Genomic DNA, 16,864 nt, shown 5'->3' on the forward strand with positions numbered 1-16,864 from the left:
ACAATACAACCAAGTTTTAAAATGAGTTTTATTCCAGCTGAGGACCTTTGTTAGTCTGTTGGATGGAAGGTATGAAAGCATGGTGTTCAGAAATGATGCTGACTGTTTTTTATTTTTTTTATGAAATCATTGCAAGTATGTGATTTTTTTGTGAAGTACTTCTCTTGCACACACTTCACCTCGCGGTCAGGGAACTACTGTATGTGTAGGCATTTTTTATCAGAAGGTACAAGGTTGTTTTATCTCTGTATTTGCTTGGCTGTCAGAAACTCTCCATCTGCAGCATAAGTATAGGACAGCCTCTCTCAGCAGCCTCACACATCCTCTATCAGTCAGCAGCACTCGACTATATTTACTCCTCACTGATGAGCCAGAGAAGTGAAGGTGTGATCAAATGTAAACGTCAGAAGAGAATGTCGGCTTGTGAGGCACTGGGAACGTGTGTGTGTGTGTGTGTGTGTCTGGGATATTTCTAGTTAGTCACACAGTGTGGTTGTAATGTTCTACCTCTCCCGAGTTGAGGTGTAGCGTTTCACAGCTAGTATAAACAGCTCTCTGCAGCTCAGATGTTCATCTCTGCTGAAACAGAATTGATGAAGAGAAAACTTCCTGGTGTTATTTTTATTTTGTTTGCACACACAATATGGCTGCCGCTTAAGTTCACTTATGCAACAAAACTAGTTGAAGAATTGTGGTTTTGGTTCAAATAACTATATAAGTTGCGTAAAATAAGTATGCTACGTAACTCAGGACACCAAACTACTGTAAATAAGTTGAATTGTACTTGGTTTCACACAAACAGCGGTCTGCTGGCTGAAAGTCCCGTGGTTGTTTGACCAATCAATCCTCCCCTCCAACTCCACCCGCAATACTTTGACTTTCTTGCTCTTTATACTAGGCCAGTTTCTCTGACCATCTAACATCGACGCGGTTGGCCTTACATTGGATCCAGTTGAAATTTGGTGCGCCTCATATAGACGCACCCAATTTCTGATCCCACTATCAGAGACCGAGGACACAGTTTGTATTTGACGAGATACGAGTGAGGTTTTCCTGATATTCATCTTGTATCATCACTCGATTGCGGTTTGCGCGTGAGCTACAGTATACATGAGAGGAACAACCTAACAACCTTGTGAATGTCATTAAATATTCATAGCAGCTCAATTAATCGCACTGTGTCACACAAGTCTGCTGGTGAATGATGAATAAATAAAGGGGCATTCCATTGATTTGGTATTGTAATTGTACTTGGACTTGTACCAAATCCACTGCTAGAACTCAATGTGCAGGCTGTCAGTTGCATCCCAAGACTAATAAGCCCTGATAATATCGCTGGTCATCTTCTGAAACACTGTGCAGATCATTAGGTTTTATTTTCCATCCCATATTGTCATCAATTGTAATTTCTGACATTCTCATGATGGAGCACTTAGCGGTTGATTAGTTTCCCACGTCACCACTGTCGGCTGATCATGTTTTCCTCAATGGCTAAACACACTCTTGCTTTCTTGTTGTCACTTGTATTCATGTTTTATGCATTTTATCCTTTTTTGTCTCTCTGTGCTCTATGTGTTTTATCAAGCTGCAAGGCACAATTCCCCTCCATTTAGAGATCCTGCAGATTTTCGTGACCTATCCACGAAAAGTATACTGATCCTGATGTTTAAATCAGTAGAATGCATACCAGAACACATTGTAAGAGGATCGGTCAAGGCCAACCACGAGTATATCAACTCTCCGTTAAATCCATATTCTGCTTTTTTTCCGCTACGACGTGCCTTGTTTTCCATACTCTGCTCTAGTCTTACACAGAAAGACCAGAGCAGTGAAACTCCCAGAGCAGCAAACAGCTAGTTCCAAGGTGATCAATGGTAAACCGTTGCTTGCAATGGATCCATTTCAGAGAGGCCTGGGCTTCTTCATACTGCAATGTGTTACTTGTGAAGAGATTGCTTGGTGGTAAGGGTGGCCTCAGAGAAAAGGGGATGCGAAAGCCTAATTTTCCCCTTAATGCATTACTTGTTTTGTATTGAGCCCTGTGTTATAGGGCTGATGGAACCTGGAATAGGAAGTGGGAAGGCTAGGAGGTGAGGAAGTGAAAGCAAGAAAGAGAGTGAGGAGATCAGAATGGTGAGAAAGACAGATGGACATGTAATTTATCTTAGAATAGCTGCTCGCACACGCCACCTTCTAAATGCCCCGTTCATCCTAGAGTTTACACAAGATCCTTTTGTCAGATTTTGGGATCATTTGTTTTCTCCGACACTGAATCACAGCAACCTCTTGTGAGCATCCACTCATGCTCGGCTGGCATGAAAACAAACAAACCCTCCCCCTGCGCTCAAACCCAGTCGAAGCATCGTCTCGTTACGATTCTGTCAGGTCGGGCGGATGAAACGGAGGCAGTCAGACCGAGTAGGTAGCACGAAGACAACGGGGAATACAAGTGTGTAAATAAACAATTAGTCCTTACGTATAAGCAGCGGAGTGTTCTGTCCCGATCCGTCCGTATCCCCCGAGCAGCAGGCCACATTCACGACCATATCAGGACAACACGCACACACACACACACACTTGAGACCGAGGACTAATTTGCACTCAATTTTCACCACCTCACTCACAGAGTGAGGCCCCTGAGACAATTTAGATGATTATGATGATTGTGTGTGTGTGTGTGTCTGTGAAGGTCAGAGACATGTTACGAACAGGTTGGCAGATGCCGGTAAGCTATTAATTGGAAGCAGGGAACATCAACCATTTGACCTCAATCAGTAAAAGAAAACACACCCCGTAACACGGCTTCAAGGATTGTCCCGTCGTGTCCATGGAGAGCGGTGCATCTACGCGCCGTGCACATCTTTTTACGTTGCCCTTTTCTGGTTGTGAAGTGACCAATAGCAGTAAATATTGTCCTTGTGTTAAGGTCTTAGCTCACCTTATGCATGGAAACAAAACCGTAAAACAATCCCAGTTGAAATTCAAGCTGTCAGCTGTCCACATCTGGCACTGGGCTCCACAGCTGCACACCCTGTACTCACAGCAGCAGCCTCTCCCTGAGCGCAGGCACACGCTATATGATTCCACAGGCATTTACAATTTTCAGGATCAGAGCATAAAAACAGCACATTGGAAGTGTTTTTTTGCCCCTTGATAGTCACTCACCTTTTTTTTCTTCTTCTTTTTTGTGTGAAAGCTACTGACAGGTAATATGAGCGTGACAGGCCTTGTTGCACACATGATGATGGGTTGGTTTTTAATTCAATTAACAACAATAGTTAGACAGAAGATGCGACTGCCCTCAACCAACCGGAACAAAGTGCTATTGGTTTTTATTAATAGCAATGTGTTTTCAGTGGGTGAAGGAAAATAATCATGTAAATATTTTTGGGGGAACGAAGGCTGAACCCTCATTGCTGCTTTTGCTTTCTTTCTTTTGTTCTGTAAATAATTTCTCTGATGACTGAGGTTGTTCAGGCCTGTATCCAAAGATGTTGCTCTAACTATCTCACACATGTCACACAAAAATTATTACAAATAGAAAATGCAATAATACAGTAAACATGATTTAGATAAACAATAGGACGATGAAGTCAGCAATAAAGACCTCCATCAATTTAAATTAGTATCATTGTGGTGCCAAGACAAAAGGAAGAGGGGGAAAAAGAATGCAAGCTGGCACTATTAACCATCTCACCAGCATATTGTTTACAGCAATAGAAACATATGCTTGGATTTGTGAGAACATTTAGAAGAAGGAAAAATGCACAGTAGATGCCAGCAAAAAAAGTGTAAGGTAAAGAGCTATTGTACCAGCTCCCATATCTTAGAGAGCTCAGGCTGACCACATGACAGTCAGCCAATGGCGGCTGATGGGCCAGCCCAGTCCGGTTCGAGCCTGAACCCGGATCGCAGCGGCCCAGATTCGAATCTGACCGATGTAGCATGTTGTCCTTCTTTCTCCTCTTTTTCTCTCTCTGTCCTATCAAGCTTAAAAAGGCAAATGGCCAGAAAACGTATCTTAAAAAGAATAATACTCATCAGTTCTGGTTATAAACTCTCTCCGAATGACTGACCTTTTTGGAGTTAGGTAGCATCTTAGAGCAAGCAATAGTCTTGCTGGCTAGGAATCAATTATCATGTTTAATTGAAGATGGGACTCCTCACACCACTTGACAAAGTCGTGGATGACCGGACTGCGGCTGGTCTCATCTAACATCTAACTAACAATAATAGAATCCTCTGCATACTTTAAAATGGTCCTATTTTCATACCTGCTCTGACACATATTTGTGTAGAGAGGAATGAATAATAGGGGCGAAAGCACACATCCTTGTGGGGAGCCAGTGGAGGTGCAAACTTGTTCAGACAGAATTACCATTGACCCTCAGTCTTTGTGTCCTATTGGTTAAAAAGTCAAGAATCCAACCCACAAGATGGTGACTTAAGTCAAATTGTTCTAAAAGCCTACTGCTTAATCCATATCCATCCATATGTGGATGGATATGGATTAGATGGATCATGCAGACCAACGTGATCTGTTGCCTGTCTCTTGCTGTTAACGCTCCCATTAAGCGGAGATGCCGGTAAAAGAAAGTGACAGCCCGGAATCAGAATAGATGGAGATAGTTGCCAGTCATGACTCGCACCTCATTCATCTTTTAAGCCAGATGAAAGAAGCGCTGGAGATGTTCGAGTGAGTGAAACTGGGCCGCAGCTGCTCGGCCTGGATGCGGGTGAACTCGCTTTCTTCAAACAGGACTGTTCTTCTGCGTCGAGACGGGAGCGTTGCATTCATGACGCGACACGCCCCTTCCTCCCTGCGAGGCCAGTCCAGCTATATTGAGCCACTTCTTCGTGATTCAACCACAGTTACAGTTATAAGTGCTTCGGTGAATTTCCTCATCCACCAAACAAACACTGCTGAGTCCAATACATCGCACCGTGTTTTCAAGCCCGTCAGCGCCTTCTGTGCTCGTGTTACCACGGTGAATGGTGGTGAAGCAGGAGGCCCGTTGCCATGACAGGACTGCTCGTAACAGTGTGCATCCAGAAACTGCTAACCCGCCTCTTTTTTTTTAAGGATGTATGACCAAAAAAAAAAAACACATGAGCACGAGCCATGAAATGTAGTTATCGGATGTGGAGTGGCAGCGAGACACACTGTGTGCCTCCTTACATCATCCACTGACATAATAAGTGCTATCTTTCAAGATCCGGAGACGTAGCCATGACAAATCTGCTGAAACCTTCCTGTCAGTGATGGTTTACTGGCCTTCAGCTTGAAGATACTATTGTGATGTAAATAATAACATCTATCAATAGGATATTACGTGTGACGGATTGTGGTTTGTGTTAAAAAAAAACAAGGGAAGTGGCTTTACTTAAGTGGAGCAGTTACGAGACAAGTAAGTCAACGTTGACGTCTTGTTTCACACGGGACATGAACAAAGGTCTCCTGTGTGAGAGACGCTCGTTAAATAAAGCAATACGTATTTCATTCCGAATCTTTACTACTTATTACAATCTTGTGAACAATCCGCAGAGGTGTTTTCAATGTTCTCGAGTCACGGAAAAATTCAATTGGATCACTGTGACTCTGATGTCATCAACTAGCAGATGGCGTGTGTGATTTTCGGGTCTATCAATGCTACACCTCGTTGTCATAATGAGACAGGAGCGAGGGGACAGGTGGGTGGAGAAGTATGGGGTCAGATCAGGCTCAATAATTGCAAATGCACAAAGAGAGACTCACAAACACAAAGATTCACAAATACGCACACAACAATTTACAAATATGTTCGATTTACAAACGCACACTGAAGGATTTACAAATAAATTAGACTCACAAATGCACGCAGAACGATTCCCCATAGAGAAGACACTAAAGGATGGAACGATGCGAGAGAAACTGCTGAATTGTTCTCCTTCAACACAAAGGAGTTTGAATGGATATTTGAGGGGTGACCCTGAATAGTGCATCTGTAATGTTCAACAAATCCATCGATGGAGCCCGATTCTACTGCCATCTCACAGTCATATTGATGGAAAAAAAGAGAAGAATTGCTTGGTTTCTCCCAATAAATAATGACGTATCGGTTTATATACCAGCCTATTAATAACACTGTTCATAAAATTGTGAGAACAACTCATGTCTTTTCAATCAATCTCCCTCGGGAGCGGGAATAAATCACCATGCAGTTGCTCTATTGTTTACAACAAGGCTACTGTTTTAAGAAACAAACAATATATTTATTAATCAGAGATGTTTCTTTTAATTGATGAACAATTCTCGGTCTCACTGACTGTCCCTTGACTTCCCTGTTGTTTCCTTTTCTGTCCGTGGGCTGCTACAATGGGGGAAAAACACGAGTCGGCGGTAGGCAAGACTTGACCAGTCATATTCGACGATGTGAATTCACCCCTAGAATATAAACAGGACTGGCATGTCTTGGTCTTTTTCAAATCAGTATTCAGCCCATGATATTGCTGTAGGAAAAAAAAAAAAAAGAAGCGGTGTAAAGGTGGGGCATGAGTTCCACTTCACCCTCTAACAAAATGCTTCTAGGTTAGGGTGTAAGTGCAACATTTACACACTCTTTGCGCTGGCATTTTAGTAGAGAATTGCATTGTATATTTGACAGAATTAAATCTATAATTATTTGCTCTCTGGTTGTGTTGCCTGTGATTGCGTTGCCACATTAAAGAGTGAGAGGTCTCCAGAGAGGCGAAACACTTCCAGCGGATGACAGGAAACTGAAAATGTTCAAATATCTTTCAACTCATGTAGTTTTTAACACAAACCTTCACAATAAACGATGCTTGACAGCTGAAATAGGCTTCATACCTCACACTGATAGCGGCTAGGATTGCACATGCGTGTGTGTGTGTGCGTAATGGCATGTGTAGTATTGTGTGCCCACTTGTGCACGTGTCTCAGGCACCTCTCCCCGTCTGTGTCTGTGTCTGATTATGGAGAGCACTCTCCACGGAGCTCTTAATTAAACTGTGGGGGGAAATGTGATGTGGTCCTTTTTGTTCGGACGGAAGCCTTCATGAACACAAACACACCGCTGTGTGCTTCGCTCTCCTGTCTTTCTATTCTGCTCACACAATTCACAGTCATGCTCGCAATGAAAGGCAGGTATACTATGTATATAGAAAACCTTCCTTACTTACCTTAAGCCACACATTTAACTGAAGCCACACACTTAACCTACACCACATACCTAACTTACTTAATTTACACCACAGACCTAACTTATTTAACTTACAACATATACTTAAACTACACCACAGACCTAACTTACTTAACGTACACCACATACCTACATTACTTAACTTAAGCCACATACATATACACCATTCACTTAACTTACGTCACTCACATAACTAAAGCCACATACTTAACTTATGCCATATACTTAACTTAACTAAGTTACATACCAATTCAGTCGTTTAGGTATGAGGACACCTCATTTTAACCCCAATGTCTTAACCTGCGTGTGAATGAATTGTGTGGTTCTCGGCTTTCCTCTGGTCTTTGTATTTATTGCCAAATTTCCTCTGGCGTAATGCAAAAACTGACGTCTTTCAGAGTTTTTGTGAGTGTGGACTAACTGTCAAGGCGATGACCTGAAGGCCAGATTGAATCCGTGCTTGTTTATGAGTCAGTATGTAAATTCACCCCTTTATTTTACGAACCAGCTCAAGATAACAGCAGGGAACGAGAAGTCAATTGAACCTGATATAGAATAGAGGTCGCTCTAGAGGTCGTTATAGGTGTGGTCAAACAATGTTTTCAGTTGTTTTTTTTCTTATACAAAAGAACAAAATAGGCAAATTGCACAGCCCATATGAGCATTTTGCTGAGTTGAAAGTGAGAATAGAACTTGCTTATATAATTAGAGCAGCTTGACTAAAGAGACCACAGGCAGCAAGCATCATCTTACATGGCAAGAAATACAAATGTGGATACCGGATAAGCAATCTGACTTGGTATTACAGACAGGAAAGATATTTTGGGGGAATGTTACACAGCTTTTTTCCCCCTGAGCTCGGAACTAGTCAGCCTTTTCATTTTAACAAAGACATATTTATGCAGTTTCTGCAGCATAGAAGAAGAAGAATGCGGGTGTCGTGGGACATTGACAGATAGTGATACAAAGAGAGGCTGCTGAAGTGCATATAGGATCATTGACGATAAAGAAAGACAGAGAGAGAGAGAGAGAGGTAGTGCGGTGGCTCAAGTGGCTCATAGATCTCTTCCCTGCAGGGCTAAAACAGAGTCGTGTGTCCGAGTCTGAGCCCCAGCAGCCAATCAGGTCAGAGCAGTGAAGCAGCAGTCTCTCCGTCTGGTTTTGGGATAATGAAGCTGCATGATTAATGTTATTTATTGCTCACTGTTATCCTGCCACGGAGCGCTGGAAGTCTTGAGACGTATCAAAGCTAATAAATTAGTGAGGTAAACAGTAAACAGCAGGGAGATCATTTCATGGTCCCGCCAGCCGGAGCTCTGACGGACCCAGAGGAAGCACTCAAAATACATGTGTTTGTTTGTTTGTTTGCTTTTTGTTATTAAATGGGGCAGAGGCAGGGCTGACAATGGAGTTATGTAACTATGAATGTTGAAAATAAGTTTTTATAGTTTCGGTGAAGCAATTAAAATAGCAAGGGAGAAAAGGGTGAACAGAAATCAGCTGTTGCTAGTCAATCAGAAGGATTGTCATACCATATTTATGTTACTCTTATTGCTATTCTATTTTGCACTGGTGTCTCAAATGCCAGTTGTTGTGGAGCCTTCAACCCCATCCCACGGTCCTCACCACATTACTAATATTGCGTTTTGTAGTCGACTCTTTTGTCTGCGCTCAGGCGGTCCAGCTTTAGCAAAGAAAAGCTAAGCTGGCAACAGAACCCTGCAAACCATTCAGAAAAAGGAAAAATACATTCTGAAAGGTGCAATTTTGCCAGTTGGAAATAGTTTTGTGTTGGCAAAGGTTTGAGCACTAACGAGTTGCCTTTTGGTGTGAGATTGTATCTGATTCAGAATGGGTAGAGAATACCTTTCAAGAATTGGAAAGCAATGTGTAAGATCCGGCCAGCCCCGACCCCGTCCTGTCTTGTAATACCACTTAAAATCCACAGGGATTCAATTAGACGTGGTTTTATGTTATATTCTAGAGTCGTACTTGACTCTTAACAAGCAGAGCAGCTAAGACAGGAGAACTGGATTTAGATGGAATGTTACCCTCTTTGAAAAAGCTGCTTTTAAATAAGGCAAATGTATACATTAAATCAAGTGGGACCGATACAACTTGTGATGCGTGGAACCACTGGCTGTGTCATGTGGCCTTTCTTTATCCTGTACGGAAGTCGGTCTCAGTATGCACCACGATCAAATCATCCGCTTAATTACGCGATCCATTCGTCGGCTTCGGAGGGAAGCTAACACCTGCCCTCAGCTCACTAACTACAGCTCTGGCTGTCGCAGTGATGTCGCCGAGCACAACAACAACAACAACAACAGCAGCAGCAGCAGCAGCAGCAGCGTAGACCTTGAGAGGATATTCTCTGCGCTCCTAATGAATTCCCTCACAATACTGTCACGTTGGTTTGCCGCAAGATGTCCTATTTGCTCACTGCTACACGTTCTAAATGGGAGGACATTAACGGCGGAGGTGTCTTCAGCATCACCCTTTCATGACTCTGCTGGGCTTTGCTGAACCATACCACCAGGCCTGACGCTGGAGGTCTGGTCACTTATTATCACCAAACACGTGACCCCCTTTCTCTCTTCAGAAGGACATAGAGAACTCCTTGTGCCGGATCAGTTTTTGGAAAAATCCTCAAATGCATCCTTCTTGAGCCGTTAAAAAGTTTCCAGACTGAGGCTCTTCAAACAAGCTGCAGGTGTCCAGGAAAAGTTAGCTCACCGGAGTGAGCTTGTCCCAGCTTAAAGTCCACACCAGCTCCGGCGAGTCCACGGTGCCAAGCGGGTCGCAGATGGCACCTCCCCATCGACTGCCCGTGCTATAAATCAATTCTGCCTGGCTACTGCAAGGGGAGGGGTACCACAGAGAGAGAGGGGTTATGAATATAGGGGTGTTAAGAGGAGAGGAGAGAGGGTAGGAAACGGAGGAGACAGATTGAGGAGCAAAATGAAAGGGATGAAAATAGATAGGGAGGGAGGGGAGGGAAAGAGCAAAGAGAGGGAGGATGATTAACGGCGAAATGTGACGGGAGACGACAAAGAGACGTACAGAAAGGGGAAAAGGATTTCTTTTTGGAGACACACAGGGACAGAAGAGAGCAAGTGGCCCATCCGCAGGTGACGGAAGGACAGTAACAAAAAAAAAGAAAGGTTAAAAAGGAGGAAAGAAGCAGGAGGGGGAGGAATGGAGAGAGAGAGAGAGAGAGAAGAGAGAGGAAGCATCCCAGTAGGGGTTTCCGCAGGGTGAACTCAGGCAGAGTGCGAGGCGCGGTGCAGAGCTGAGCGGGAGCTCTTGAATTATTAAAAAGGCAATGTTTCGCAGCAAACGGCCGCGGCCATGTCGGACGTGTCTGCTGAGGAGGCAGAGTGGGTTTACGCCTAAGCAGTGTTTACATGCGCCTTTTGTGATTGGACGTGCTTTTTGCTTAATTTTCTTTATTTTAAATGTTTTATATTGTGTGTGGTTGTTGGCTTTGCCAGCTTGTTTGTCTGTGTTTCTCTCTCTCTGTATGTATGTGTGTGTGGTCATCAGATGGAGTTTATGCCCATTTAGAGCCACTAATTAATGAGGAAGCAATATCCTGAGGGCCTTTGTTTTAACTCGCTGCCCCACTGGAAGGCAACAAGCCGTTTAAGACACACGCACGCACACACGCATTTGGTAATGGGACATTTAAATGGTAAATGGACCTGTACTTCCCATCAGGACTAACTAACGTTCACACACCGTAGGCACAGCTACGGGAGCAATTTTGGGGTTAAGTGTCTTCCATCGACATGGACTAGCAGAGCCGGGGATCGAGCCACCGATCCTCTGATTGAAGGATGACCCTGCTCACCACTGAGCCACAGTCGCCAACATCTAAACTTGTCCGTCAATCATGTCTCCGAGAAATATTACATTTGAACATGATGAAAGTGTTCTCCTAATTACGTTGTGGTGTAAAAGTAATCACTACCTGGGTGAATCTCAGAGGCAATGCTTTTTTTTCTTTTAACGAATGAATGAAGGAATAAGGGAGCACGCCATTTATGGGCTGCAGAGTCACAGTATTCAATGTGGGCGTTCAAAGCAGGAGTGTTGGGTTTGCATCCTGGCTATTGCATTTATGACTTATGAATAATTTGCTGCCCCAGATATGGTACAACATCTGACATTCACATAAATATTCCTAATAAATAAATTGCAGACAAATCAGAAACGTGTGTGGATATAATATTACAGCAGAATAAACAGTAATGACTTAATGATCAAGGCTATTTGAACCTGCAACCAGCTCAGCTGCTGCTGACAAGACAAAAGTAAACAAACTGTCAAACACACAGCCGGACTGATCATGGCTGACTTTGTTGTGTTTTATTCAGCATCTTCTTAAGTGAGTTATTTTTAAACAGTCAACACCGGACACAAGCAGCCAGGGCTGCTCTGGGTTTGTTTGACCCACACATCCAACCGGACCTCCAACCTGGAATGTGTCGCTCTTTAAACCACGTCACTAGAGAGGAGACTGATACCATCCAATACTGGTATCCAGTTTAGATATGGGGTAATTCACATATTGGATGTTGGACTGAGATTGCACATCCACGTAGCAATCAATACAAATATGTAACAATGGTGGAGAGTGTCCGTTCAGGGGGATGGTCCTTAGCTTGTTAAACACTCACGGTGCAACATTCTTCGAGCGGCTATTAATAATCTAGTTGTCCTTATGCGTACCGCTATTCCAGCTGATTTCTAACTCTGGATGGTAACAATAGCAACCTCTGATCACTTCCTCTATTCAATGTCGGACCAGGCGAAGGACCGAAGCCAATGCAGAAGTGCTTTAAAACTGGCATTCTCTCTACTGACCAACAGGGGGCGACTCCTCCGGTTGAAAAAGTCTGGTTGTATAGAAGTCTATAGAAAATGACTCTCCTTCCCTTGATTTATTCCCATTCTAAACATGAGTTTATGATCCGAATCTCTAGTTTAAGTCCTTTTCATAAAGCCTGATGTTCATTTAGTAAATTATGGTCCATTTAGAATCAAACAGACCATAAATATAAATATATATATATATATATATATATATATATATATATATATATATATATATATATATATATATATTACTCGACGCAGTACGCATTTCTATTTTAAATATTCACTTTGAAAACCCTATGAAGGAGTTGTTGATTTGCCAATGCACTCCTCTTTAAAATTCTCTTATAACTTTTTAACTCACAGAACTCATATACTCAAGAAATCTACTCGAAGTTGGAAGATTAATTGCTATATACTTGATTTATTCAAGGTTTTCAAAGCATTAAGGGAGTTGCCACAGCAATTTGCATCCCGACACCTGAACTAACACTTCAAATAGATTGCTCTGGAATACATTTATATTAGACTCTGATATTGCCGAGTAATAAACGAGAGTATAGAGGTCGTGATAAGCTTGCACAAACCACCCATACGTGTATATTTTCCAGGGATGACGGTCTTCGTATAATATAAGATCAGATCATTTGTCAGAATACCAATGAAATACCTTCTCCAGGAACATTTTACTGATAGGTAATTGGCCCGATATGTTAATTACAAACATTTCCTAATTAAAAAAAAAAAAGAAGTTTTTATGTATATGCTGTTTGCAAATTAGTTCGTTAAAGACATTCTAGGAGACAGGTGTGTTACAATACATTTATTTAGCCGACGCTTTTATCTAAAACAGTTATTTGCACACAGGTTATTTTGTTTTCGTATTCAATATCGAAACTTTGGAAGCTGCATCGGGTCACCTTGTCACATGTCCGCCCAGACTTAACAGAGAAATTAATAATGCATTTAATTTATATAGCGCTTTTCATAATACTCAAAGACAGAAATTGAGAATTCTCCTGCGCAAGTTTTCAAGTCTTGTAACGCCTCAGCGTCCGGATTTGCACCGGTGGGATGTTCTCTTCCGTTGCAACCGTATCTCGGCACGTGTATTTGCATAAAATTCTTGTTTCGTCCGGCTTTAATGATGCATCATTTCCCTCCCGCTGAGCCTCTCTCCTCCCTCCCATCCTCCCTTCTCTGTCCAGCTCTCCTCCTCCTCTCTCTAGCCTCTGCTTACCATCACCATTCCCACCCTTCCACTGTGCAAACATCCGCTCCACAATCACCCCCGTGTAGCGCAGGAAAAATAACGAACCGCTTTTGAACCACACCGCCATTCTTCAAACACTTTGAATCCCTCCCCCCTCGTCTCGGGACCATTAGGTGGTTTTCCTCAACTTCATTAAATGTGTCTGTTGGGAGAATTTCAGCACTAACGCAGATGACTCGTCTCTCAGAGCGTCACCGATTGGCAGCGCGAGAGTGCCTCTTTTCTTTCTCTCACTTTATTCATCTCGCTCTCCGTCTGTTTTCCTGCCTCCCGCTCGTCTCGCTCTCTGTCCGTCGGTCCATCTGCTCCTCGGGTCTGCCTCTGCCTTCATCTCTCTGTCTCCTGCTCAAATCCCAGCCACCCAGATTATTCCTTCGCTCCTTGTGATGTAATTGAATTCCACATCCCTGAATTGAGCTTTTGCCCTTGAGGAACAGAGAGGAGGTGGCAATTACATTTCGGTTTGGCTGCAAATGATTCTGCTAATTCGATGTGGGCTTTTTTTTCCTCTCCTTTTCTATATACAGTCGACAGCAAGGGTGGTGTTGACGGGGGGATTGAATGAGAGGCAGACCGTGTAGACATGTTCTGTCTGGACCTACGGTATCTGTCAGCAGACAAACAGGCCAAGACATAAGCGTGACCTCGGTTTATCAGTGTGGGTTCTGGCAGATATCCTCCATGAGATTTAACACATTTATAGTTGACAGTTTTGGTTTCTTCCATATTAAATTTAGAGCGGTTGTAGTCTTTAAACAATGGAAACATTGTAGCCATCTTTAGGAGACTTAATCAGTGCAGTGGTTGGGTTGTTCTTTTTTCTTTTTGGTGTACATGGTTTACTGTTCATGCAAAATGTGCACCTTGATCCCTCTCTTTCTCTAAAATGACCTGAAGCGGGGACCGTAATGACCTCTACTCTTGCTATTGTGTCTGCCATATTGGGCTCTAAGTCAAAACTGAAGCCTGTGTGATAAGAATACGGATGTCAGATGGTCCACCACTTTTCGAAGCAAGTAATTCGCCGTAGTTCATCGACATCATAAGACATTATTTTGTATGTTATCCACGTAATCATGGACGAGTATAAAGACGGCGAGCAGGAGGGAAGGAGGGTGTGGGGGATGGGGGCGATGTGTGTGAGGGGAGGTCTTTCAGCCAGGAGACTGCTGTTGGTTCCCCGTGTGAAACAAGAAGTCAACGTTAATGTTTTTGTTACATGACTTCCTTTCTTCAGTAAAGGCACTTGTTTCAAACCAAACAAAGATCTTTTCCTACCTAATTTTCCTGTGGGCGGAAAATCGACTTTGTGTTTTCTGCTAATTAGCAATCAGCTAGCATCACTAAGACTGATGTTAGCATTCAGCTCAAAACACAGCTGTTCCCGAGCAGGCTACAGCCTCACAGAGCTGCTAGCGTGACTGTAGAGTGTATCCTCAAATACCATTTCACCTTTTATATTTCTGTTCTTTATTTAAAAAACACCACTTGATGTGCCAATGATGTGCATGGGGCAGAAACTGAGGGAAACAAATGGCAAATGAGCCGCTCGTAGGGCATTATTGGAATGAACTTAGGCAGTGCACCCATACAGAAAATATGTTGATGATGAGCTTTCAAACTGATTTGTTTTGCATGCGAGTATAACACCAATGCCAAATGTATGGAGTATACATATTCACATTGTCTCCAACACAAAATGTAAAAAAAACAGTTCATAGTCTGGCCTGGAATTAATTTCCAATTAGATGCCGCCTCATCCGTCTTCTGCTCGGCGTCAGTGCCGAGTGAAGACCGAGGAGAGAGACGGCGAGCGGGCGGGCGAGCATAGGTGTTAAGTGTTGGCACGAGGCCCCCGGTTTCTTACATAACTCACTGACAATTAGGGTTTTACCGCTGCCAAGTCTCCAGCCCGGCTCTGGATGTGCAGGTGTTGGCAGGACATCCGAGTGAACTATGGGGAGCATAGAACAGAGCTGAATAATAATTCCTAGAAAAAGACCCAGGAGACACGCTGGCCTCGTGTTTGACTGCCATAAATTGGCGTAATCGGCCTTGTAAGGGTGAGGAATAGTGTTTTCTTGTTATAGATAACAACAATACAGGCACACTGTTGTTTCCTTTATTCCTTTCTTGCTCCTCCAGCCTGTCTCATCTACTCCTCCAGCCCCTCCTTAATCATCACACCCATTTCTTTCCTTCCCTTCATACTTCTTCTTCTTCCGTCTGTCCTCTTCTCTTTCCTCCCTCTGCCCGCTCCATCTTCACCTCCTCCTCTGCCTTCTTCTCCGGTTTCCCCCGGTCTTGTTAGCAGTGGTCACACACGTTTGCCTCCCTGATTAACTAACAACCCGAAGGATGTTGCGCCGAGTATTGTGTCTGCTCTCCCCGAGCAAGAGAGAGAGAGAGGCATCGATTCGCTGGCAGGCGGTAACCATCGAAATGAGCTCCGAGAGCAGAAACTGGAAAAATGAATGGCTGCCGGCGGAAGAAAAAAAACAAAACACTATTTTCAAATTAGTCGCCGATATGGAATCGAGAGAGGAACACAGTGTTTTTGGACCAACGACCACATGCACAATGTGACTGATGTTTTTAAGTCACGGCACGTTTAGACGAGGGCAGACAGTAGGGAAGGGCTCGAGGTGACGAGGCTGGTGATGAATCTGAGGGGTCTTAAATGTTCCCCTAATGACTTTCTAGACAGATGACACAGACGCAGAGAGAGGACATCTGTTCTTTTGGGGACTGAACACACATTGAGCAAAGCAGTGTGTGCGTGCGTGTGTGTGTGTGTGTGTGTGTGTGCAAAGTGCTTACTCAATGAAGGTGTTGATTAACATTCCGGCTGACTCACCGCATCGCTTTTGAAGACAGAGGGTCGGATGAACGATTTATTACACGATGAAAAATTCAGAGAAAACATTCGGACTCACATGGACTCATTTTTCCCCAGAGAAACAATAAACTTTTTTTTTTTTCCAGCTCGTTTATTCTATCTTCTTTGCCCTTCTACAGGAAATAATTAGTCGCTTTATCAGACTAGTCCTAATTGCAGCCAATAACTGTATGTTGCTGGAAAGTTTTTCCGAGTTGGCGTGGCTCGGGATCCTTTTCTGAACAATGCAACAATTTCCTGTAAGAGTTATTAAAATGTGCAACAAATCACTATATCTGATCACCACAGCACATTTCCTAGATCCACTCGTAAATCAATCATGTCATGAGAAAAGGTTCCTTGAAGTTGCAAAATGATGACACACATTTCCCCTGCTACCGAGCACGCTGTAGTCACAAGTTTAGAGCACATGGACATTGTGTAAGCCGTGGAGAGGATGGAGTTTCTCTCCACGTAAATAAATGTTCTGCTAACTTAGCATTAGGAGCCCAAAGAGCCCGACACTCAGCGTGTTGATCGGCCATAACTTGGGACGGTGTATGTGTTCTTGAGGTGTGCATTATGCTGGATGAAAAACCACAAATCTATAGGCTAAACCCATGACAGTTTATG

General features: G+C 43.3%; 2 protein-coding genes across 2 annotated transcripts in view; one reads left to right on the plus strand and one right to left on the minus strand.

Moving 5' to 3' along the window:
* acmsd (aminocarboxymuconate semialdehyde decarboxylase) overlaps positions 1-7,501 on the minus strand; it is a 41,322-nt gene extending 33,821 nt beyond the window's left edge. Inside the window, exon 1 of the mRNA XM_034561493.1 lies at positions 7,447-7,501. The gene's annotated coding sequence lies outside the window, so the exon portion shown is untranslated. The remainder of the gene's footprint in view (positions 1-7,446) is intronic.
* tmem163a (transmembrane protein 163a) overlaps positions 1-16,864 on the plus strand; it is a 55,501-nt gene that overhangs the window by 25,256 nt on the left and 13,381 nt on the right. The window lies entirely within an intron of this gene.

This window comes from Cyclopterus lumpus, chromosome 21 (genome assembly GCF_009769545.1).
Source record: "Cyclopterus lumpus isolate fCycLum1 chromosome 21, fCycLum1.pri, whole genome shotgun sequence".
Taxonomy (NCBI): domain Eukaryota; kingdom Metazoa; phylum Chordata; class Actinopteri; order Perciformes; family Cyclopteridae; genus Cyclopterus; species Cyclopterus lumpus.